This window comes from Notamacropus eugenii, chromosome 2 (assembly GCF_028372415.1).
Source record: "Notamacropus eugenii isolate mMacEug1 chromosome 2, mMacEug1.pri_v2, whole genome shotgun sequence".
NCBI lineage: Eukaryota > Metazoa > Chordata > Mammalia > Diprotodontia > Macropodidae > Notamacropus > Notamacropus eugenii.
The window spans coordinates 15606550-15632333 of NC_092873.1; the positions used below are offsets into that span (position 1 = coordinate 15606550).

At 47.0% G+C, this 25784-nt stretch overlaps 1 protein-coding gene and 1 pseudogene across 4 annotated transcripts in view; one reads left to right on the forward strand and one right to left on the reverse strand.

The window, feature by feature from the left end:
• The window catches only part of LOC140524436 (transmembrane protein 202-like), an 81427-nt pseudogene extending 68248 nt beyond the window's left edge, over window positions 1-13179 (reverse strand).
• The window catches only part of LOC140522101 (inner centromere protein-like), a 576743-nt gene that overhangs the window by 410091 nt on the left and 140868 nt on the right, over window positions 1-25784 (forward strand). The gene's annotated exons all lie outside the window — the stretch shown is intronic.

Consider the following 25784-nt stretch of genomic DNA (forward strand, 5'->3'; position numbering starts at 1 on the left):
TAGGGTTATGGAGACAGTGGAGTGGGTGCAAAGCTGGTGACCCTGGCCAAGTCATTTCCCTTCTTTGGGCCAAAGTCTCTTCCTCTGTAACATTGGGGATAACAACACTTACATATGAGGCAGCCTTAGAGTCAGGGAGCCCTAGGTTCTTGCCACTGATGTGTGCCCAGTGTGTATCACTAGACAAATCAGACAACTTCTCTACCCACCAAGCAGTTTTCTAAGACCATAAATTAGAGAGAAATTCCAATCTGCTTTGGGCAGCTAGGTGGCGCAGCGGAGCCGGGAAGACCCAAGTTCAAATTCTGTCTCAGATACTTCCTAGTTGTGTGACTTTGGGTAAGTCATTTAACCCTGTTTGCCTCAGTTTCCTCAGCTGTAAAATGAATTGGAGAAGGAAATAGCAAACCACTGCAGCATCCTTGCCAACAAAACCCCAAATCAGGTCACAACGACCCAATCTGCGTCAGTGGTGGAGGTTTCCAAGCTGGAAATTCCACATAACGTCAGCCACTTACTTACATAGTCCCAGAATCCTCAGCCGAATCACAAAGGGAGGCTGTGTCCCTCTCTTACACCCATAGAGATGCTTGAAAAATGACCTGGGGAAGGGCCTTCGGAAGTTCCTTCCATTGGCCCAGGAAGGAAGGACTTTGCTAGGCCTCTACCTGGTACCTTTCCAGTTTGATAGGCATTGCCAGGGCCTGCCCTTAGCTGACACAGACTCTCAAATCCCCAGGTACCCCTACCCCAACCCCACAATGAAGCATCAGAGGAGGATGTTTGTAAAGGATGATTCCCAGAAGCTCCTTCCCCAGAGATAGCTGTGGTCACACCAGCAACAAGCCTCCAAAGCAGTTTCTGTGCCAGGTAGAGGGAGGCCGAGCCTCCCTGGCCATCCCTATTCGAGCCGGGAGGCAGGGAGAGGAGATCTCTGCTAACATAGCAGAACCTTATGTGTTGGCCCCCTGTAGGGCCAGAGCTCCGGGCAGCTGACCCTGTGGTCCAGGTGGCTCCTGGGATTTGTCTCTTCCTGACCCGGCCACCCAGGAATCTGTTCTCCCTCCCAGGATCAAGATGAACAGCTTTTCTGTTCAGTAAGAAGAGGGGGTAGACTCTGAGGGCTAATGCTCCTGGAGAGTACTAGGGACTTCACAAGAAGCACCCTCTGAATATTCATGGCCACGGATAGGAAAGGGGTCCAAGCAGGCGGCAAGAAGAGGGCAGCTCATGATGGGCGTTACCACAGGACACTTAACAAATGCTTTTTGAACTATTACTTAATTAATTGATCATAGAAGACCTCAGGAAAGGAAAGGTGGCATCGAATTCAATTCAATTTAACAAACATTTATTAAGTATTATATATGTAATATATAAGCATATATTATGGATAAAAAGTTTTTAAAAATTCTACAGTCCCTGCCTCCAGGTGCTTATATTCTACTGCACATAACTAAGTATGATGAGAAAAACTGAGGGAGAGAATGCTAACATCCTGGGAGATCAGGAAAGCTTGAGGGTTCCTGTGAATCTAGAAAAAAAGACGAGGATTCGGAGTAGCGGAGATGAGGAGTGAGGGCATTCCAGGCATGGGACACAGCTTGAGGAAATGCATGGAGGTGGGAAATAGAAGCATCGAGCTCAGGAAACAAGTCATCCAGTTTGTCTGGAATGTAAGAGTTCAACAAGGCAGATGGTATGAAAGCAGTCAAGAATCCTATTATGACATCAGCCACTAAGTCCATGAGCATCCATGAAACCTTCGGAGTCTTTCTCCGATAGACCATGAGAGCAAGGACTCTTCTTTTCTATTTGTAATTCCCAGAGCCTAGCACAATGCCTGACATAGAGTAGGCACTTATGAATGTTTAGCTGAAGTTTATTCATTATTACTAATTTTTATTACGTAATGATACGCATAATAAATAAATAAATTTATCAATTAAGAAAGTTTTTTAAAGTGCCAACATGAGGAATTTGTATTTTGTTCTATAGGTTCTTCAGTTGGAAAGTGACATGGTCCCACCCATGCCTGAGGAAGATTGATTTGGCAGTTTGTATGGAGGGTGGATTAGGAGGGAGAAAGTCTGAATGCAGGGAGTCTTTAGGAGTCTTACAATAATCCAGGAAAGAAATGATGAGGCCCCAAACTAGGGTGGCCGCCCTGTGAGAGAGGGAAGGAGATGGATTTGTGAGAAGTTTGGGCACTAGAATTAACAAGAGTTGGTAACTATCTATTAGGAAGAGGAAAGACTCAGAGATGACTCAGAGGTTATGAACCTGGGACACCAAGGTAGCTTTACCTTTCCCTGGGGACCAGCCCTCCTTGGGGACTGTTGGGTCAGTCTCATCAAGCAAGCACCATCACCAAAACCCAAGAGAAGATCCCAGGGGTGAACAGCCTACTCTCTCCCTCAAGTCTTGCTACAGTGAAAGGCAGAATGTTGGGGTGGGGGAGCCTGAGTGTCAAAGGCTAGACCAGAGGAATGCAAGCGCTGATATTTCCCAGCAAGATGAGAGGGCTTTGGGCCAGGGTCAGGGCTGGATTGTGAGCCTGCTGTTCGAGGACCAGCCTACATAAGTCCAGGGCAGAAGGCTGACCACCAGGTGAGAATGAATTCTGGCATGGCAACTCAGGAAGGCCATCTACTAAAGCTGAGCCAAATCAACAAGCAATAATTTAGCATTTAATGTGTGCTAGGCCCTGGGCAAATACAAGTAACCGTGGATCCAGCAGAAGTTCAAAAGATGGCAAGCCTGGCCCCTTCCTCAAACCCAAGGATCCAGGAAAAACTCTCCAATGGGAGAAGGATGTCACAGGGATGGAGGGAGCTGCACATGAGAGAAGTACTGAGGCTGCTCTTTCAATCTGTCAGCAAACATTACTAAGCTCCTCTCTAGGCCAGGCTCTGAGTCAGGTGTCAGGCATCATTGGGGAACACAGTATGTTCATAGTTAAATAGGTATCAGTAAGAGGGAAGGGTGCTATCTTTGGGGGCATCAGGAAAACTTTCATTTTGGTGGTACAGGAGCAGAGTTTTGCAAGAAACAAAGGCTTCAAAGAAGTGGGGATCAGGAGAGAATGCATTCCAGGCATGGGAATGAATGGCCTGGGCAAAGATGCAGAGGTGGGAGATGAAGGTCGGCTTGGTCAGACCACAGCAGTAACCTTTGCAAAGTTCCTGACACAATGACTTCATTTCATTCTCACCACAAGGAAGCAAGGCAGGTTCTAGCAGCACCAATCATTCCCATCTTGGAGATGATGAAACTGAAGCCCAGGAAAGTGAGGCAGGTCTAAGACACTGAGCCAGTGATGGGATCCTTCAGTGCACAGGTGATTGACTTGGGAAGATGGGAACCTGGCTGCTCCAGGGAGTGCCTCTGCCATGTGAACAGAAGAGTTGATGGGGCCAACTAGAAGGATTAGAGACCAGAAAACGTGTGTGTGTGTGTGTGTGTGTGTGTGTGTGTGTGACAGAGAGAGAGGAGAGAGAATATGAGAGTATATGTGTGAGTGTGTTAGTGTCAGTGTGTGAGTGTTAAGAGTGTGTGAATGCATGTGAGAGAGAATAAGCTGTGTATGTGAGCGTGTTAGAATGTATGTGTGTTAGTGTGAGAATTTGTGTGTTAGAGAGTGTATATATGTATGTGTTACAGAGAAAATGTGAGTGTGTGTGCATGTGTGTGTGTTAGAAACAGTGTGTGTGTATGAGACAGAATATGAGAGTGTGTGTTACTGTGAGAGTTTGTGTGTGTGTGAGAAGAGTATGAGCGTGTGAAAGTGTATTAGAGAAAGTGGATATGTGTGAGTGTGTATTACAGAGAAAAAGAGTGTGTGTGAGAGCGACACAGAGAGTGTATGTGTGACAGAGTTTGTGCATGTATGTGTCTTTTCTGATCTGGCTATTGACCAGAGCTCCTCCGAGCCAGGGGTTCCCTCTCTGTGGATGTGGATTAAGTACAAGGGGCCTGAGAGTCAGGATCCGCCCATCCTGGGACCCTGGGCAGATCACCTCCTTCCAAGCCTCAGTTGTCCGCCCTGTAAAATGGGGCTGATGGAGCTCTCAGAGCTGTTATAGACAGAACCTTCTGCGAAGCTCAAAGCCCGGTGCAAGTGGAAGTCATTACAAAGCAACCCGAGGAAGGGTCCGACCCTGGGAGTCCCCTGACAAAGAAGGCTCTTGCCCGCAACAGCCCCAGAGTTTTCGCTGTTTTCTCCACAGAGTAGCTGGAAATCTGGGAGGTTCGCGGGCTCCTCCCTCTCTTTCATCCCTCAGGCTGCCGGACTCTGGTGATCTCCTCTGCACCTCCTCCCCGGGAGCCTTCCCCTTCTCTCAGTGTCCTCAGCCACCATCCTGGCCAGGACCCTCGCCCACTCATCCCAGACTGGCTTTTTCTGTATCAAAGCCTTCTCTCCCCAGCCTCCCCCGCATCTTGGGCTCCGGATTCTCTCCAAGTCCCCCAGTTTATTAGACTGAGCTGCTCAAAAAGGCAGAGCCTCTCTTTGTATCCTCCCCTGCACAGAGTAGGCGGTTTATAAGTAGTGATTGATTGACAGCCAAGTGTGCTCCCTTCTCTCTCAGCACAGTTGGTTAGAGGCAGAGCACAGGCAGGCTTGAGCCCAGGTATCCTGATACGAGACACTCACTCCACATGGAAGAGGGTTTTAGGGCTTTAATAGAGCTAAGAATCAGAAGACCACAGATGGAGAGGCAGCAGAACCCTCAGAGGCCCACATATCTTACAGAGGAGGAAACTGAGGCACAGAGAGGCTTGCCCAAAGTGACAAAGACAATATATGAACCAAGTTGGTATTGTGTTGACTTTGGAGGTCAAAGGACCTGGGTTCAGATCCCAGCTCTATCACTTCCTGGTTGTGTGACCTTGGACAAGTCACTTAATTTGGACTAGATGCCCTCTGAGGGCCTTGTAACATGATGAACTGGTCCTCAAATCGAAAACGTACTGCACTGCTCTTCCCATAAGCCCCGTGGGTAAACTGGATTTTCTGGGATTTTTCAAGGAGTAAAAGCAGAAAAGGTGCATTGGGGCTTTGCCATGGACAGGGCTTAAGCTCATCTCTCTTGGGCAACCCTCTCTCTCCCCCATAGGAAATGGGAAGTTCCTCTTTCTGGCTTCCAAGTTCAAAACTTATTTATCTCTCAACAAACACATGAGGGTTCCAGCACGATTGTGCCCATTTCCCAAATTGGTCAATGGGAATGTGGCTTGTATGGGAACAACAAGCTATCTTCTAGATTCCAGAGCCTCGTGGGTGTCTGTGAAACATCTCTGCTTGGCTGTCATTAGGTATGTTGTCCCAAACATCACAATTATTATCATCTGTCATTTTGATCACCACCCTTATCCCAGAGGCAGCTACCACCGTCTTCTCTCTGCATCTGGGCTGGAGGCTAGAAGCTGAAACGGGCCTGCTCCATTACTGCCTAATCAGCGTTTTTGTGGGTCCTGGGCTCCCCCAGGGTGACTATTGCTTCGGACTAATATAACAGCAATAACCGGGCTCACATTTCTATACAGCTTTGAGGCTTAGAAGGTACCTCCCCCTCCTCACAAGCCTAAAAGATAGGCAGCAAGTGTATGTCCATTTTTAGACCAACAAACTGAGCCGCAGAAAGGCAAACTGACCTGTCCTGAGGTCACATAGCTTGTAAATACTGGCACTAGAATTCGAATCCAAGTCCTAAGAGATTTTCTTTCCCCCTAAAAAAAATTCATTCTGCATGACTAATGTGGAAATATGTTTATCAAGATTGCATATGCATAGATTGCTTGCTGTCTTGGGGAGGAGGAGGGGAGGGAGGGAGAAAAATTTGGAACTCCAAATCTTACAAAAACTAATATTGAAAACTATCTTATTACATATAACTGGAAAAAAATAAAATACTATTAAGAAAAAAAAAGTTGTTTTTAGTTATGAACTTAACAGTCATCCTGCCGATACAAAGACCACAATCTGCTGCTCAAGTTGAAAGTGATTAAGAACAATTCTGAAAGACTTCAGGACTTTGATCAGAGCCAGGACCACACATGACTTCAAAAGCTCAACGGGGAAGCAAACTTCCCACCCCTTGCAGGGAGCGATACACCAGAGGACAGAATGATCTGGGCGTTCGCTCTCAGACGTGACCGATGTGCTCGTTTCTTAGCTTGAGGAGACACTCAGTTTCAAATAGCTCAAAACTACACTAAGGCTTTTAGGAAATGCCATTTTTTTGTTGCTTTTTTTTTTAAGGGAGAATGTGGGGAAGTAGATTACCATGTAGTGATCAACAGGATAAAAACATCAACAAAATATTTCTTTTTTTAATTCACAGAAGAAAGGAACATAAGCAGATGAATACTTTTAAAATATACACATATATTATATGGTTAAAATGCATGCCTACTTACATGCATACGGACATATTGCAAATGTGGCAAGTCCTCAAAGAGCACCAACTCACCTTACTTATCTCCTGGCGAAGCTGTATAAGGGCCAACAAGCAACAGCTACAAGCGAACATGGAACAGATTGGTTTAAGATTGAGAAAGGAGTTGGACAAGGCTGTATATTATCACATTATTTATTTAACTTTTATGTAAAGTACATTATGCAAAATGTCAGGTTGGACAAATCAAAAGCCAGAATTAAGGTTACTAGGAAACTATCAACAATCTCAGATATGCCCAAGATACCACTTTCTTGGCAGAAAGTGAAAAGGAATTCTTGATGAGAGTGAAAGAGGTGAGAGAGGAAAGTGTAGAAGCTGGCTTGAAGCTTAACATTTAAAAAAACTAAGATCTTGGCAACTGGTCTAAAACTTCGTTGCAAAGAGAGGAAGAAGAAATGAGAACAGTATCAGATTTTATATTCTTGGGCTCAAAGATCACTGCAGACGGTGACTGCAGCCATGAAATTAAAGACACTTGCTCCTCAGAAGGAAAGTTATGACAAGTTTGGGCAGCCTACTAAAAAGCAGCAGTATTACCTTGCTGACAAAGGTCTATATGGTTTTTCCAGTTAGCAATGCAAGGCTGTGAAAGTTGGACTATCAGGAGAATTGGCACTTGAGAATTGTGGTGCTGGAGAAGACTTTTGACAGTCCCTTGGACAGCAAAGAGATCAAATCAGTCAATACTTGGAGAAATTAATTCCAACTCGTCACTGGACAGCCAAATACTGAAGATGAAGTTTAAATACTTTGGCCTCATAATGAGAAGACGGGACTCACTGTAAAAGACCCTGATGATGGGAAAGAATGAAAGGGAAACGGAAAAGGGAAAGGCAGATGGTGTCATGAAAGCAACAAACATGAATTTGGACAGACTTGGAGAGATGGTGGAGGATTGAAGCCTGGAGTGCAGTGGTCCATGGGCTCACCAAAAGTCCAACACCACTGAATGACTCAGCAACAAAAATATATATGTTTCCATACATATTTATAACATGCCTCCATAGCTACCAAAAATCTGTACGCAATAGAAATCCACAGTTTCTTATACTATAGGGTCTTCTTCCTTGTTCTTTTTATATCTAGAAAAGTTTATGTTTGAAGGTTCACAATTTAAGCTCACAATAAAAAAGAAAAAAGAAGTCACCTACACAAGGCCATTTCACTAGACAAATTTGTTTGCTTGGAGAAACACAGTTTTCAGCTTTAAGAGCTTAAAGCTGCACTAAAACTTTTGGGACAGACCCTAGTTTTTAAAGGAATGACATGAAGAGGCAGATCAGTAGGTAATGATCAACGTGAAAAAGCATTTATAAAAAAATGTATAGATTAAAAGCATTAAATAAATGCACTGGAGAAATTAATTCCAACTTGCTAAATTGTATATACTACACATATACACCTCTATTTCTTTGTATAAAAACTGTACCCAGCAAGACTCCAGATTCAGTTCAGTCCTCTTCTTTGTTTTTTTGTACCTGGAAATGTTTGCATTTGAAGGAGATTGTTAAATTCACAATAATAAAAATAATGAAAAGTCATCCACAAACAGGACCATTTCTCTAGACAAAGAACAGCTGGGTGGATGAATGAGATTGAATATAAAGAGGAACAAAAAAGAGAATTGTAAATGAAGCCACAGATATCTGTTATTATCTAGGGCTTTTTCCATTACACCCCACTGTGCCCTCAGCAAGGTGAGACCCTGGATCAGAAAGACCTGAGTTCGAGTTCTTCTTTAAACACTTAGTTAACTGTGTGATTCTGTCAAAGGAGAACAAAATAGCACTTGCCTCCCGGAGTTGCTGTGAGGTCCCCAGGAGATGACAAATTTGCTATTGTTTATACTTCTTTTTTTATTTTTTTGAGGGGGGAAAGCAAGTCAGTTGGGGTTAAGTACTTGCCCAAGGTCACTTAGCAAGTACTCGTCAAGTATCTGAGGTCACATTTGAACTCAGATCCTCCCTACTCCAGGGCTGGTCCTTTATTCACTTCACCACCTCGATGCCCCCATGTTGTTTATATTTGTAAAGGACCTCAGACAGGAAAGGGAGGCCCACCTGCCAACATATTCATGGCTCACATTCCTAGAGCCACTCACAGTTTTTTTACACACTTCATCTCAGGGGATCCTCACAACTACCATATAAGGAAGGAGGTGTCCCTTTTATCCCCATATCTCAGATGAGGAACCTGAGGGTAACACAACCCTAGATATAAAGTTAAAAGGGATCTTAGGGGACATAATTCTAACACCTTCAATTAACAATTGAAGAAGTGAGACCCAAAGACCACCAATGATTTGCCCAAGGTCACATGGGGTAGTAAGTAGATGTCTGAGGCAGGATTCAAATCCAGATTTTCCTAACTCTAAAAGCAGCATTCCATCTACTACCCAAAATCACAAAAATCCCAGAATTTGATAGTGAAAAGGAAACTCAACAGTCACTTAGCCCAACATATTGGCTAAAGGAATTCCCTGATAACAAAGCTGACTAGGGACAGCCTAGCCTCTGTCCCAAGCCAGGTATCCCTAGACGTGGCCCCTCCCACACATTGTAGAGAGACATTCTTCTTGGTATCCAGCCTCTCTACCATTTCTCACTTAGCTCCTGGTTCTGCCTTCTGGAGCCCAAACAGAGCCAGCCTAATCCCTCTGACCACCCTTTAAATCCTGGAAGACAGCAACCATGCCTCCCCAAGTCCTTCGATTCTTCCATCTTGTACTCAAGGCCCTTCCCAGCCCTTGTTGCCCTCCTCTGGCTGCTTTCCATCTTATTCTTATCCTTTTTAAAGAAGTTAGCTCAAGACTCCAAATAGGGTCTGACAGGGGGCTCTCACCACCTTGTTCTTGAAAGTGACTCTTAATGAAGCTCAGCATGGCATTAGCTTTGGGGGCCGCCATATGGCATTCACAATTCACTCAAGCCCTCCAACCTTTGCCTTGGCTGTTGTCTAAACATGCTTCCCCATCTTACATGGTCACATTGATGCATTGTGCCAACGTCAAGACAATCTATTTATCCCTATTGAATTTTGTCTTATTAGATTCAGCTGGTCAAAATTTTCTGGGATGCTGACGGTCTTCTAGTGTGTTTGCTGTGTCCCAGTTTTGCGTCATCTGCACCATCTGTGCTTTTATCTATATTACTGTTTAAAATGTTCCAATGGGTGTGGGCTAGGCTGGGTTGTGGGGGCTAGTCCTTAGAGCATTCATAGATATTCCCTGGTTCCAATCCAAGCAATTCTGTGGAATCTTGGAATGAGACCACTTCTAACCACAATGAGTCAAGGGTTTGAAATTATGATGATGAGTTCTCCAATTGGCTGCTGAGCTAGAATATCTGATGATTCAAGGATTTATGAGCCAAAATTCAATGGGCAAATAAAAAAGGTGACCCACCCCTATCTTTCTCTGCTTCTTAGCTGGGGTGCTGTGTCTAGCTGCTTCCCCAAAGGTTGTCTCCCATCAGGCCATAACAGCTGTGAGCACATGGCCACTTCAGTCTCCCATGCTTTTTCTTTCCTGAGTTGAACAAATATTCCATGATGGAAACATCCAGATGATCCCATCAGAGCCCCACTGGCAGAAGGAGCCAGATGACAATGTGGACAACATCTATCAGAATGGAAGAGACTAGATGGCAGGGGAAGGGCCTTCATCAGAAGCAGAGAGACACAGAACAATAGGGACCTAAGGACAGGTGGCATTGGGAAGCATGACTCCTTAGAGCAGAGAAACGTCTTGGCTATGGACTCTAAAAAAAAACAAAGCACTAACTCTCAAAGCCTAGGAGAAAGCTGCATCTAAGGGGAACTTCATGAAGACTCCACAAAAGGGAGAAAAGAGTCAGTGAAGTATCCCTTTGGTGAATGTTCTCTACATACAACGCCTCATTAGCATTATATTTTAAGTTTGAGTCTACTTTACCCATTATCATTGTATATATTCGTGACAGGGCACCCCCAAGATTTAGGGAGAATCTTTTGTACCTACTATCTCAGTAAATACCTTTCTAAAAGCTGAGTCAACTAGCTAAACTCATTAATTGTTTGTGAGGACTATACCAATGGGGGCTCAAGGGCTATAGAATTTTTTTAAAAGAGCTATAGAATTAAAAATGTAGCCCCTCAGGGTTACCCCCAGATAACCCAATTGTAATTGAGTTCAATTGCAAGTTAGGAGAGTGGGCTCCAGAGGGAACATGATAATATTAAACAAAGATCCCTGAAATATTACACCTCTTGCCATGAGGGCATTGAACCATTAACAAGGACTCTTTGTTTCTGACCATTCTGCCCATCCAGAATTCTTCTGATTGTATCCAGAATGATGAAATCTGGTGCATATCTCTCCATCTTTCCCACAATAGCATGAGATACTTTATCCAAAGCTTTGCTAAACTCTAGGTGAAACTATAACCACAGCATTCCTCTCATCCAGTAGTTTAATCATTTGAAATGAGGTGAGCTTGCTGTGGCCTCTTCTTCATGGAGCCATTTATTTGCATGCCATCTACCCCCATTACACTGTAAGTTCCTTGAGGGTGGGCACTGTCTTTTGCCTCCTTTTGTATCTCCAGAGCTTAGCTCAGTGCCTGCCATGCAGTTGGTGCTCAGTAAATGCCAACTGACTTACTGGATGTTCCCCAAGTATCTCAGATGAACCATTCTAGAATATTTCTAGAATCCAAGTCAAGCTCTCTATGCCACTGTTTGCTAACTGTGCCCTCTTCACTCTTTTGAAAACCAGCATGACATTCACCCATGGTCAATCTTTCTGGACCTTTCCAGTTTCATCATCACCGCACCAGGCATTTCTAGAGCACTTCAAAATCTGTGGTGTTCTCTACATGTTACCTCACTGAGTCACACAACAGCCTTCCAGAGTAGGGGCTCTTACTCTCCCCATTTGACAGATGAGGAAAATGAGGCCCAAAGGAGGGATGTGACTTAACTAAGATCACACAGTGACCTTAGTCAGTGGCAGAGCCAGGAGAGGTCCATCATTCTTTGCCCTGAACCATACCACCTCCCACTCAAATCAAAGCTCTGCCACCTGGTTACCTGAGAAACCTCAGCTCCCTGGACCTGCTCTGCTCCACGAGGAGGTGGAACAATGTGACCTTGGAGGTCCCTTCTTCTCTCAGGTTACAGTCATTAGATTCCAGGGGCGGTAATTTTCTCCCCCTGGAGACCTCACATAGCTCACCCAGCAGCATTGTTTGTGGGACTTATCTGTGTGGTATCTTGTCTGCCTTGCACTATCTCCCAGGGGACCTAGAAAGAGGAGGAAATCTGGAAATTTCCTTATCCCACCCTGGTCTCTCCTGGGGGGCCCCACCAGCTGCTTTCTTTGCACACAGCAAACACAGTAAACTTCTGTTGAATTGTTGGAAATCCCATTGCACAATCCAGGGTCAGTGGGAGTCCTGGGCAAGAGCCCTCAGTGTCCCTCCTGAGACAAAGGTGGCAGCCCAATGGGAGGGAGGAGCAGGGGGCCCAAAGCTCCCTCCCCCCAGAAGAGTTCCACAGTAAGGTCTTAGACAAGAAGGCTGGGCAGGACAAGAGAGAAACCAGGGGACATGAGCCCTGCTCCCAGCTCTTCCTGGAGAATCTAAGTAGGCTATTTTCCCTTTCTGAGTCTCACTTTCCACATCCACAAAACGGGGATAATAAAACTTGTATTACCTCCATTAATGGATTCCAATTCAACAAATTCAGTAAACATTTATGATGCTCTTATTGTGTGTTCAAAGCACTAGGCTGGGTTCTGGGGAGAGAGACTAGAGGCGAGAAAGAGACAAGAAACTAGCAATTTCCATCCCTGGGACAGGTGGCACCCCCCCCCCCAAAAAAAACCCTCCAGTTGGTGGGGGAGGGAGAGCAGTGACAAAGGAAGCCTGGAATCTGGAAGCTTCAGTTCAATTCAGTTCAACAGGCTTTCACTCAAGAGCTTCTTAGCTTAATTGTTTCTGTTAACTAAGATTAAATAATAAACTCAGTTCTTATTTGCTCCTGAGGAAATCCTTAAATGTGGGTGTCCTGTGACAAAGACCCACTTGCTCTGCCCTAGGGATGTAAGCCTCTAGGTTTAGCTAGTCAGTCAGCAAACATTTATTAAGCAGTTACTTCAGTGCCAGGCCCTGTGCTCAGCTGAGCTCCAAAGAAAGGGAAAAGGCTTCCATGCTCTCAAGGGTCTCCCAGTCTAGTGGGGGAGAACAGTAACTAACCCAACAAGCTACAGAGGGAGGGTTAGCCTGAGGGAGACCCAGAAAGGCTTGCTGTGGCCCATGCCTGGCGTCCAGGATGGAGCATCCAGTTGGAAGGACAGCCTGGAGGCCGGAGTCACCCACTGCCCAGGTTCTTAGAGGGAGAAGGGGGCTAAGATGTAGAAGACTGGAAAGGTTGGGGGGCCCTGGCCTCCCTAGAGCCCGGTCTCATGCAAAGATAAGTGAAATCCAAAAGGATCCCTAAGCTCCTCAAGGAGTATCAGTGCTCTAAATAAGGGCAGAGTCAGTAAGGCTAGGACATTCCTGACCCAGAGGAAGAGGCCAGAGCCTCCTCCCAGAGCTCCAGAGGGCTGCTTAGCTGGGCCTTTAGAAGGAGGCAGGATTTCAACCAAATACTCCAGGATTCCAGAGCATTTATTAACTGACCCTACGATCCTGAGACAGAAATGGTGCTAAATCCTGATAAGAAAGAGACAAAAGTGAGAGCTGGCCTGCCCTCAGGGTGCTTCCATTGGGGGGGGGGGGGGGAGGGGGGAGGGGGGGAGGGGGAGGGGGAGGGACAACCCATACACAGATAAGTAGGTACAGGACTCATCAAAAATCAACCCAAGGCAGCTCTGGGAACCAGAGACCTGGCAGCTGGGGGGAGTCTAGAGGGTCTTCGTGGACCAGCCTGAGCTCAGCTTAGACAGAAACTAACAATTCTCTTAGGGAACAGCCTGAATGATGATATAAAACAGGGAGTATGGAATAGGGGGAGGGAGAGACACAAAGGAAATGGAGCTAGAAGGTAGGAAAGGAGGGTGGGGCCAGATTCTACCAAGAACCTTGAACACCAGGCTATTTACTGATCCTAGGATCTAGGGCTGGGAGGACCTCAGGGGTCCCAGAGTACAAACACCTCATTTTAAAAGTGAGAAAACAGTTTAAGTGACTTGTCTGCAGTCACACAGGCATGGAACCAGGAGTCCCCTGCCCCCCAATCTGGCCCTCCTGCCCACTTTTCACTAGACCACTTCTCGCACCACAGAGTGTTAATGAGGCTGACTGGCAGAGCTATAGCAAAGTCAGGCATCATTAAACACTCCAATCTGCCAAAATATAGCTTCTAGGACCCATGGGCAGCATGGCCTCTGCCTCTCAAGGCTGCACCCCAACCAACATACAACTTTCCCTTTTCCCATTGGCATTACCATCTGCACCCAGCTGGGCCTGTTTCATTGGGTCCTGCTGGAGGAGGACCAGGGACTGTTGGGGCATCTATATTCAACTCCCCTCATCCAGATCACCCTGGAAGGCCAGGGCAGCCTGTGGAAAGAAGAGGGATTCTGGGAGAAGGAAAGGAGATGGAGGAATATTGGGATTCCCATTAGAAATTCCATTTCTACAACTGCGTGCACTGTCTCTGGAGACTGAGGACCTGGGTTCAGATCCTGCCTCAGAGGCTCACCACCTACGGGACCTTAGGGCAAGTCACAACTTCCCCTGGATCTCGGGTGAAGAAACCCAGAAGTGATATCATTCCATCATAGAGATGAGGCAACTGAGGTTCAGAGAAGCTGCCATTTGGCCTAGTTCTGACCTGTTGGACTGTGAGCTCCCTGGGGGCAGGTATTGCTTCTGCCTGTCCCTGGAGTTCAGCACAGTGTGCACAGCCTTAGCTTGGCACAGAGAGCCTGGATCCTTGACTCCACTTGATTGGACTTACCCAGGGTCACACAGGCGGTAAGCCCCAAAGATACTAACTCCAACACCGGATGTTCTGTCCACTAATCTACCCTGCCCTTCATCCGTTCTTAATGTGTCCATTCCTCCTTGTCTGCAGAGGGACTAAGCAACCTCATGGTGCCATCCAGCTCTGAGGACACAGAGGAGGGCACCCATCTAAGCTTTATCTCCTACCCCACCCCAAGCAAGACTTTGTAACAGTCACTACATGGTGGAAAAGGACAAGGAGGATGGGCAGGGTAGTCCCCCAATGAGAGCCAGAGAAGGCCAGGCCTGGGAAAGAGGCCCCCCAGGACTGACTGCACACATAATCACAGCCAAGGCCTACCCCTGCTACCCTGGACAAACCACTGGGCCTCAGTTTCTTCTTCTGTGAGATGAGGGGAGGTTGGCCTAGATGACTTCTCCCCCTACGAGATCTTGGATCCTGTATAAAACATATGAAATTAAATATAAGGCAATTTGCGGGGTAGGCCCCTCCCAGCTCTGACATCCCATATTCTAAGGCCCTCCCAGCTCTGACATTCCATAAGTCAGTAACAAATGATCCTTGGAGAGATTCCCTCTAGAGCACTTAAGAGATGCCTTCTAGACCGGATTCCTGGTCTCTGTTCCCAGAGATTATGTAGAATCACTTTCCCTGGAGAACCTTGAGAGCAGGACCCAGACATCCCTTGTAGGATGCAGGGACATGGAGTCAGTGATAGGAGAAAGCAACCCAGTCCCGTAGCTCCATGATGAGCTTCGTTGGACCCAGGAGGGGCAGCCAGAGTGCTCAGGAACGGCCAGGAAGGAACAGGGAGGGGGCAGCAGCAGGACTGACCAGCAGTCCCCTGACTTTCCCCTCACTTCCACTCCATCCCACTGTGCAAGCTGGAAGTGAATCTCTCCAGACGGTCAGCCTGGAACTGGTCAGGGGGACAGTGGAAGGGGGGGGGGGGGGGGCTCTGGTTCTCCCCAGGCCTTTCCTGGACTGACTGACTCCAGCCAAAGACAGCCGAAAACAAGAGTTAGGGAGAGGGTGGGAAAGAGGGAATCAACATACACAGACCTAGGGCTGGAAGGAGCCTCAGAGGTCAACTGATTTGACTCTCTCATTTTACAAATAAGGAAACTGAGGCCCAGGGAGAGTAAGGGACTATCCCACAGAGTGTGAGCGCAGTCGGATCTCTAATTCCAATGTCTTCTTCTTAGAGAGGGGTCAGGGGGACATGGGAGTTCCAGAAGATAGACTGTATGACCATAGAGCTAGAGCTCAGAGATCATCTGGTCTACCTCACTAATTGTACAAATTGGGAAACTGAGGCTTGAAGAGGCTAAAGCATTTTCTTGTCCAAGGTTCACACAAGGGATAAAGCATTAAAGGTGGGGTTTGACCCCAGTTTTCTGACTTCACAACCAGGGCTTTTCCCACTGTACCATGCGGTAAACGTCTCATTCTATATATGGAGAAACTGAGGGAGGTGAAATGAGAATCATAGGCTTCACACTCGAAGGAAGTTCATTTTACAGGTGAAGAAACTGAGACCCAGAAAAGACCTTCACCAAGGCCACAGAAGGAGTGAACATCAGGTAGCATTTGAACTCAAGACCTTTGACTAAAAAGTCAGGGCTTTCCCCCATTATTTCTATGTCTGGAGACAGGATCAGCACCGGAGTACTTGGGGAGGAGAGCTGTTAGGTGGTGGAGGGATGGAGAAGGGGAAGGGGCCGGTGCTGAAGATGACTCAGCCCTCTCCATTGCACTGACTTGCAGGGCTGGGTGTATGCTGGGGTATCTTCTCCCTTTTCTTCCAACATAAGCTCATAGCTCCCAGTGAGGAAACCGAGGGAAACTCCTCCCCCTTCACCCGCCCCCCAAGATACTGATGCCAATCATTCACTTTCCAGCTTGGAGTTCACAATCTTCAAGGCCAGAATTTCGTGGAATGAAGGTGGGAAGCCATTATATGTTCATAGACCAAGGCCCCAAGGATCTCCAGGAGGAACCTTGTCACCTGATCAGCTTCTCTCCTTCTCATTTCTCTCCCCTCTTCCCCAAAACCAGCCCCTTTCCATCCCTCTTGGCACACACCTGGGACCAAGGCCTGTCCTCTCTGGGGCACTATCCTGCACTTGCTGAGACACTTGGGAACTTGAGCAAATGACTGTGTCTCTGTAAAACTAAGATGGTTGGTTTCACTGGATTTCCGAGTTGGAAGGAATCTCACCCACCAGCTAGGACATAAAAAGCTGAACAAGGAAGTGGAAGACTTAACCTTTCCTGCCTGGAACTCACACCTGGTCTAGATTAGGGGTTGCCTCAGTCACCCAGTCCAGGGTCCCAGCCACTGACTCACTTCATTCTCTAGATTTCTCATCCACTGTCCTATTTCCTGTCTCCCCCACCCCCACCGGCCTTTCCAAAATCAAATCCACTCTGTCATCTTCCTGGAAAAGGTTCATCAGCCTGATCCGCTACAGCTCCACTCTTTCCAAATCATCTGGATAACGTAAGCTCCCTGAAGACAAGGCCTGTCTTCATTTATGTGGACTGTGTAGAGAAGAGTGCTTACAGTGTAGTCCTTGGCACACAGTAAGAGCCTGATAAATGTTTTTCCATTCATTCATTCATTCATTGATTCATTCCCAACAAGCAGATTGAAGCCCTCCAAGGAGAGGGCTCAGTCACCTGCCTCGCACCGCCCCCCTGCCCAGAGCTGCAGCCCATTTTGGACAGCAGTCCCTAGTAGGAAGTTTCTCCGGACGTTAAGCTTAAATCTCCCTCATTTCCCCTCATGGCTCCTGATTCATCCCTCTGGGGCCAAAACAGAACAAAGCTAATCCCTCTTCCATATGAGGACCCTTCACAAACATCTAGCAGGCAGGGAGTATATTGTCCTGAAGTTTTCTCTTCTCCAGAGTGCAGGGTCCTGGTCCTTCCTTCAAACCCTCCTCCTATCACATGACTCCAAGGCCCCTGTCCTCCTCTGGAGACTCTCTAGCTAATCAACGTCCTCTCTAAAATGCCCAGTGCCCAGCACTGACCAAAGGACTCTGGGAGTGTCTGGTGGGGGGAGCACAAGGAGATGGACTCAGCCTTATTCCTGATCCTTTCTTTTTTACGAACTTCAAGAAATACCTTCCACACTGGATCCTTGTGACGGAGGTGTTTTGTAGGCCTTTTGGGCCAAGAGTAAATTCTCATCATCATTATTATTATTCTGGAAGAGGAAGTCGGATGCTGAACTCCAAGGAATGAGCTGGCGATCCTGAGGAGGGAAGATTTGGGGCCTGGCTGGAGTCTCCCTGGACACCCTCAAACCTCATCTCCTGATAGAGAAGAAGTGGATTGCCTAAGGCCTGGCTGCTTCTTGTCTATACTTGAGTTATGATCACCAGTGCCAGATGACTGGTACAAACTGGTTGCCCCATACTTGGGCCTGCCAGAGAAGGCTGGCTTGTGAGACGCTCCAGCTCATGTCTCAACCTGCTTTCTCACAAGCCTACGTGCTGTGCTGTCCCTGAGAACCCTGTGGAACTCTGGGATGGGTGGAGGTAAGGAACGCATTCACCCTTGTCCCAAGAGTTGCAAAACTCAAGGAAAGAGAGGTACTGGGTAAAGCACCCGACCTGGAATCTGGAAGATCTGAGTTCAAGATCTTACTAGCTGGGCAAGTTACTGGGCAAGTCACTCTGCCTATATTTGCCTCAGTTTCCTCAGTTGTAAAATGGGAACAAGACCTGCACCTTCCTCACAGGGTTGTCTTGAGGTTCAATCAATCCTTAAACATCTAAATGTGCCAGGCACTAGATCAAATGATTTAACAGTTGTCAAAGGCTTAGCACAGGGCTTGGCACATTGAAAGGACTGTATAAATATTAGCTATTTTATTACTATTAATTATTATTATGGTAGAAGCATAAGACTGGAGAGTCAGGAGGCTGGTAAGGAAAGTTCTTTCCAGCTCTGACTTTGGAGGTTCCAACATCTATCCAATCCATTCTACATTCTAAGAGCCCTTTCAGCTCTGACATTCCACGTTCTATGTCCCAATGTCCCTCCCAGGCCTGATATTCTGTGTTCTAAAGCTATAGGGTCACAATGGGAATTCAACTGGGTTTGGTGTCATTTGCTATTTTCTCCCTTTGTGACTTTAGGCAAGTCATTTCCCATCTCTGGGCCTCAGTTTTCCCAACTGTAAAATGAAGGAGTTTGGACAAGGCGACCTCAAAGGGCACTTCCAACTCCAGCATCAGATCTGTGCTCCAACAGCCAATGTTCTAACACTCTCTGGACTGTGCTCCAAAGCTCCTCCCCGACTGTGACAGACCCAAGGTTGGAGGTTCAAATCTGAGGAAACAATGAGAACAAACAACCCACAGTGATGAAGGCTTAAAGAGAGCCTAGAATTCATTTTCTCCACTTCAAACCCAAAGACTCCACTCCTTGATTCCCAGGACAGTCTTTCCCTGTGGCTACAATCTTTCCATCTGCCCTTGTGCTCCCTTCATTGGGGACCTGGCCCTAGGGCCTGGGCCCGGGACAAGTGCCCAGCTGTCAGCTGAAACTTCACCAACAATGCAGCTTTGGGCCGGGGATGCCCACTCAGCACAAAAATCATCTGACATCACATTGTTTTTCTCCTGCTGATGTTCCCAGCCCCTTCAGGGGGGCTCCAGGAGCTCCCTCCTCCATTCCCTGGACAGAACAGATCCAATTTGTTACTCTTTGGATTTCCCAGGATGGTACCGGTGAAATCCGGGACAGTGACTGTGGAATGGGAGGACCCAAGTTCAAATCTCCCCTCCAGTGTTTACCTGGGTGAGCTTGGAACCCTGGGCCTTACCTTTCTCACTGCTAAAATGAGGGAGTTAGAGTTATTATTGTATGACCTCTTGGCCATGGACCACAATCCTTTGCCCAAGCTCAGTTCCTGAACCTGGATCTGACCAACAAGGGCCTGAGACCCCTCCCAGACCCCAGGATCCCTCACAGGGCTTGATGAGGCTCTCATAAAAAATCTAAGTGTTTTAGATTAGACCCACAGAGTCCAGCCAGAGCAAATAGTGTGTGCAGCTCACATGGGCCAGCTTTACAGCCAAGATCCCCCTGGCCAGGACACAATGTCATTGTTCCAGGCTGCTGGGGGCCAGGCCCTCTGGCAGCCAGGCAAGGCCAATGTCCTCTTCTCTCTGTTTCCTTGGCTGGAGGAAGACGACAGCTTCCTTGCATAGTCAGTCCGTAGTCAGTGAATAGCAGTTAACAGGGAAGGCAGGACCCGCCTAAGCTGGAGATGGGAAACACAGGCTTCCAAAAGCAACTGGGCTGTCACAAAGCCAGGGCCCATAGTTTTGAAAGTGGGGCCTGCCTTCCAGAGGGAGCTTCTCATGTTTTGTGGTTCACCCCTAAATGACAGTAGCAAGGTGACATAGAAAGAGCCCCTATTAGCTAGGGAAAGGCCCTTTCTCACCTCTGAGCCCCGTAATTAATAATCATAACAGTGCCTGACCTGTAAAATTGGATCAAAGTCCAGTGACAAAACAGAAGTTAAGAGGAGGACTCTGGAAGAGAATGAGGCTGACATTTCCACCTCACTTAAATCCTATTCACCCTCCAGGGGAGACATATCCCTCCATGAGGCCATTGGTCTTCTTCAAGAAATGAAGGCTGAACTATAAAATGGAATGAGACTCACCAGAGATAGCCTGACCTAATAGATGGAGAGATAGCCTTGGAGTGCAGAAGTAGAGGATTCAAGTCCCATCTCAGACTGAGTCTGGCTGAGTGATCTTAGGCATCCTTACCTCTCAAAGCCCCAGGCAGCCCCTTAGGACTACAGATTGAAGGGTGTACAGGAATCTGTTTTGGTAGAGGGAGCTCCCACCCTCGGAGCCTTAAAGCATTCTAGAAATTCCCATTGTTGAAAGAGAGAGGTTCTTAACCTTTTCGTGTGTGTCTAGGACCCCTTGGTGAAAAGCTGTGCACTCTTTCTCAAAAATCATGTTTTTAAGTGGGTAAAATAAATGGCATAGTATTACAGGGCAAACCAATTCTATTGAGATATATTTATCAAAATAATCATAAAAACAAGTTCATGGGCTCCCAGTTAAGAACTCTGAGCAGAGGTGTGGGGGCCCGTGAGGGTGGAATGCAATATGCATTGACAGATGTGGTTAAGGTTATGAGTTATCTTATTTAACTATGCCTCTGTTAGTAGGGATGGAGTTCAGTAGGTGAAGACCATCGGGAATTGATAGCCTTGTAAAAAAAAAAATAGAAACACCTTAATAAAAAGGAAAAAGAAAAATAAGGTGGGACACACAGGCAAACAGAATATTTTTGCTCTGGTTTTGTTAAAGTTAATATGTGCTCTCAAAAACAATGCGAACTAGAATTTATTATTTTTCATATATAGGAGCCTTTTTTCTTTTTTGGCTTATTTGAATGTTTTTGGTCTGTATTTATCTTCAAATAAAAAATACTGATGAATAATAATCAGTCAGCAAACATGAACTAGGAGGCTAGTTGAGTTCAACCATCTGACATTTCTGTCCCCAGAGTCATACTTAGGGCAGTGTTTGGGGCCCTCCAGCACTGGGAAAGTACAATATGCTTCATGGCATTGCCAAAGTTGATGAAAAGCCCCCATCTGTGATGTCAGCCTGAAGAAAGAACTGAGATGGGGCCTGACTCAACACTGCTCTCCCTCCCCTGGCCTCTGGGGCACAATACCGCCATCTCTTCAATCCCAGGACTCTTGTGGATCTACCAACATTGATCACAGCTGTTGACTAAGGGGCTCCTGGGGTTGCTTTTGTATTACTACTAAAAATACACTACTTTGAGTCACTAACAGGGTTTGTGTTGTTTTTGTTGAGTTGTGTCAGTCATGTCTTACTCTCTGTGACCTGATTTGGAGTTTTCTTGGAAAAGATACTGATTTGGCATTTCTTTCTCTGGCTCATTTTACAGATGAGGAAATGAGGCAGACAGGATGAAGTGACTTGCCCAGGGTCATACAACTAGTAAGTATCTGAGGCTGGATTTGAACTCAGGAAGATGAGTCGTCCTGATTCTCAGCCCAGTACTCTATCTACTATCCCACCTCATTTCATCATTGTTACAAAAAAAAAAAAATGTAGGTAACTATGTCTGCCTCTCTTTCTCCTTTCCTCCCTTCTCCTCTCCTTTTCCCTCTCCTTCTCTTTCTCTCTTTTTACTCTCTGTCTCTCTTTCCCTCCACCACACCTCCCTTTTCTTCTCATGAATTTCACATGACAACTCTGGGGAAAAAATGAAACAAAACATGAATGTCCTTGATATAGCAGTCAGACTTCTGGCCAGATACGCAAGAACAAGCCATCTCCCCTTCAGAAATAAAGCAACATTACCAGCCAGCATGGAATAGGAAAAAGAAAGATGGAGTCAAAAGGGTTGGATTCAAATTCTGCTCAGGCCTTTTTTTGATTGTGTGACAATGGATGGGTAAGACACGTCTTATTAGTTTCATCATCTGCTAAACTTGGGTAACAGTGCTTGATTCAAGGATTCATCCAGAAGGAACTTTGTGAGCCCCTCCTGAATCCTTCTAGCATCCCGCAAAGGTGTTAATATCTGGAAAAGGTCAGTCCAAACTAGTGAGGTACAACCTTGTGTGGCCCTTGCCCCTTCGATTCCACATCAAAACTGAATGATTTATTGGCTCATAGTCAGTTCATAGACCTGGAATCTGCTGATGAACTTAACTTTTAAAAAGGGTGGTGAAGAAACCAGATCTGGGACTGATGGAGAGAAGCCCATTCAATCAGAGATTCGTTCTAGGGAGGGAAGCCTGTGCAGCTCCTCTAGAGAACCCTGGAGCTCCAGAGGTGACAACAGGTGAAGGCAATGGTGAAGCTGGGCAAAGTTTCTGGCCCCATGGGAGGACACCCAAGTCAAGGAGAAAGAAGAGACAGAGATATGGTGTGGAGTGGTGAGAGATCTCTTCACTGTCACTGCACATGATCTGCACAGATACATGGACAGCGCCCAGCTCTAGATACCTGGAATGCTTTCCCCTAGCAGGGGAAATGGATTGACACCGCAGAGGAAAGGAGAATTGTCTACACCATTGAGGAACTACCAGTACCAGTCCTCTCAGTCTGACTTTTTTTTCTCAGATTACAGAAATCTGTCCTATGTTTAATATACTGCTACCCTAAGTGCTTGTGTGGAATCTCGAAACTCTTTAGAAGCCTGGATGTTCCAAGGTTTTTGTAGAAACTCAGATGTTCCCCCTGAATGGGACCATACACCAAACTGAGTGAGACTCTTAAAAAGCACAGCCCACACCCCCACGAAGGTTGAACCTGGTCTCTGTAAACACAGTGCCTCTAGATCATGGGTTATGTTTACACTCAATACCCCATAGGGCCCTTTGTGAGAAAAGCACTTCGTAAATCCTCTAGAAATGGAAGCTATAATATCACGACAGTGAATGTGATCAGGAAAATTGTTTTTCTATACAGCCTGGAAGAGCCATCAAATGGGATCCGTTCCATGAAGTGAAAGCATTGTTGACTGTGGATAAACAGGGCTGTGCAGATCCCCATTTTAAAGTTGGAGGATTACTTCAAACAAAAGAGAACAGCCAAAAACAGTACTGAGAGGGAGTGGCTTCCCTCCTGGACAGCTGCAAAAGCCCGGGCAAGAGAATGAGTAAAAAAAGGAAAAACAGCCCCAACTCTTGAGTCAAAATGTTCATGTGTCCCTGGACATTTCACTATGAGAAAATGTGGGATGTATACCACAGGTGTTGTCATCAGCCCAGCCCAGTGGCCCAAGGGGGAATCAGCAGCAGCAACCTTCAGAAGGCCTGCATCCAAGTCTCTTTGTCTCCAGGCAGTTCAGTATGACCCTAAAAAGGGTGTGTGGTGTGTGTGTGTATGTGGTGTGTATGTGGTGTGTGTGTGGTGTGTGTGTACATGGGATGTGTAAAGTGCGTGTGTATATGGGGTATGTGTGTATGTGGTATGTGTGTGGTGTGTGTGTGTGTGGTGTGTGTATATGTGGGATGTGTATGGTGCATGTGTATATGGTGTGTGCATATGTGGTGTGTGTGTAGTGTGTGTATGTGTGTATATGTGGTATGCGTATGTGTATATGTGGTGTGTGTGTGGTGTGTGGTGTGTGTATATGTGGGATGTGTATGGTGCATGTGTATATGGTGTATGCATATGTGGTGTGTGTGTGTAGTGTGTGTATGTGTGTGTATGTGTGTATATGTGGGGTGTGTATGTGTATATGTAGTGTGTGTATATGTGTGTGTTGGGGGGAGGTCACAGAGATCTGGGTTCAAACTCCAGCTCTGCTCCTCACTACTGGGGTGACCTCCAATACATCACTTTCTTCACCTGTGCCTCAGTTTCTTCTTCTGTAGAATGAAGAGATTGGATTAGAGATGATCCCTAAATTCTTTTCAGTTCTAAATCTTTAATCTCATAGCATGTATGTTAAGAAGACATGAAATTAAGGAACGCTTCTTAAAGGAGGTGGTATTTGAGATGGACTTTGATGGGAGTTGAAGGGAGAGGAGGAAATAGATCAGAGAGGTTCCCAGGGAGCCAGGAAGAGGAAGGCTTTGCAGCTCTAGACTTGGTCCTCAGAAAGAAGGAAAGGCGTTACCTACTCCATGGGAAGGGACCCTGCCCAAAAGGTCCCACGACAAAGATTTTTCATCTCCTGAATCCCAAGTCACAAACACAAGTACCCCTGGGAGAAGGGGCACATTAGGTCTTTAATACCTTTATTGTAAATGACTTTATTCCAGTTGGTAACACCCGTCACCTCAGGAAAGGAGATACAGGTGAGTTGGGCTCCAGCTGGACTTTGTCACTAAAGGAACTCCAGCAAAATCACTTTCTCTCTTCAGGACTCAGTTTTCTTGTCTGTAAAATGAGGAAATGAGGGGGCTGGATTAGATCGATTAAGATAATGTATGTTAAGTACCTTGCGAATCTCAGAGCAGTATATAAACGCTCGCTGTCACTGTTATCAATATTAGATGACCCCTAAGATTCCTCTCAGCTCTGTCTAATGATACCTGGTTGTTTCATGGAGGGAAGGTGGGAAGGGACAAGCTAAAACCAGAGTGTGGAGAGGGGAGATTCAGAGGTCCCCTGGGCAGCCAGAAGCCACAGCTAAAAGTACTCAGGAGTGGAGCTGAACATGAAAGAAAGCAGGTGTGGGGTGGGCGGCGTGCCAGGCAGGCTGGCAGAGGCCTGGAACCCTCATTTCTGGAAGAGAAGTAACTAGTCTTGCAGGGGTCCAAGCTTACCTCTGACACCATCTGCGCGATGGAAGACAAGTCACAAGAAAAAAGGCGTGGAGGGGGGGGGGGACCTGGGAGGGACCCGAGAACGCATAACGGGGGAAGAGGAATCAGAAAGGAAGGCATGTCTGAGCCAGGGAGGGAGCCGGGCGGAGCCTGAGAATGTGGAATGCCAGGAGATGGCAGATTATGGGGGAGAGGAGGGCTGGGAAGCATAGAAGTCGGAGCTGGGTGGGGGGAGCGGGTCTAAGAGCAGACGCCCCCGTGCCCTCCCTTAGAACTGGGGGTGCTAGAGCTCGGAGAGGAGTTCAAGACGACCGAGCCTCCCATTTAACAGAGAGGGAAACTGAGTCCCTTGGCCCATCTAAATCGGTGTTCTCTTTGGAGGACAGTTACGCTAGGACCGCGGGATTACAGGACTGTGTAAACTCAAGGAGCGCAGAAAGGTGAGTCATTGCTGTCCTCCTCTTCTCTTCTGCCCCATCCCTCCCCTTGCTCCCCAGGGTGCTCCTGAGCTCCTGGAGGAAGAGGGGGAGGAGCCTGGGAGCCCCCGGACCTGGCAGCCGCTGTCCAAGCCCCAAACCCCGGCTCAAAGCACTCCAGCGAGATGCAGGGAAGGCGGGGCAGTCCTGGGGCCGAGGAAAATCTGCCCAGCAACCGTGCACGTGACACTAATGCGGCTTGCGGATTGGCTTTCCGGGCTCTCCATCCCACCTTAACTCACCTGTCCGGGTCCCTCCCTCCCAGGCGGGCTCCTTGACGGGCCTCTGGTGCTCACCTTCTCCTCCTCCTTCCCTCCCATAGGGTCTGCCCCTCCGCATTCCCTCTCCGCATTCCCTCTCCATCAGCTTCCACCCTTTCCCTTCCCCTCCCTTTTTCAAGGATTTTGGTCACATCCTAGCTCCAATTCCTGGGGCGCTTTCTCTGCAGCTTACAAAGGGTCCCCAGCCCCTTTCAGAGGAAGAAACCCAGGTTCAGAGTGAAGGAGGGGGGAGGTAATGGGCACACAGCTCTGCAAGCAGCCTGAAGTCGCACTTAAAGTCCTAGACTTGTACTCAAAAACTGGGTTC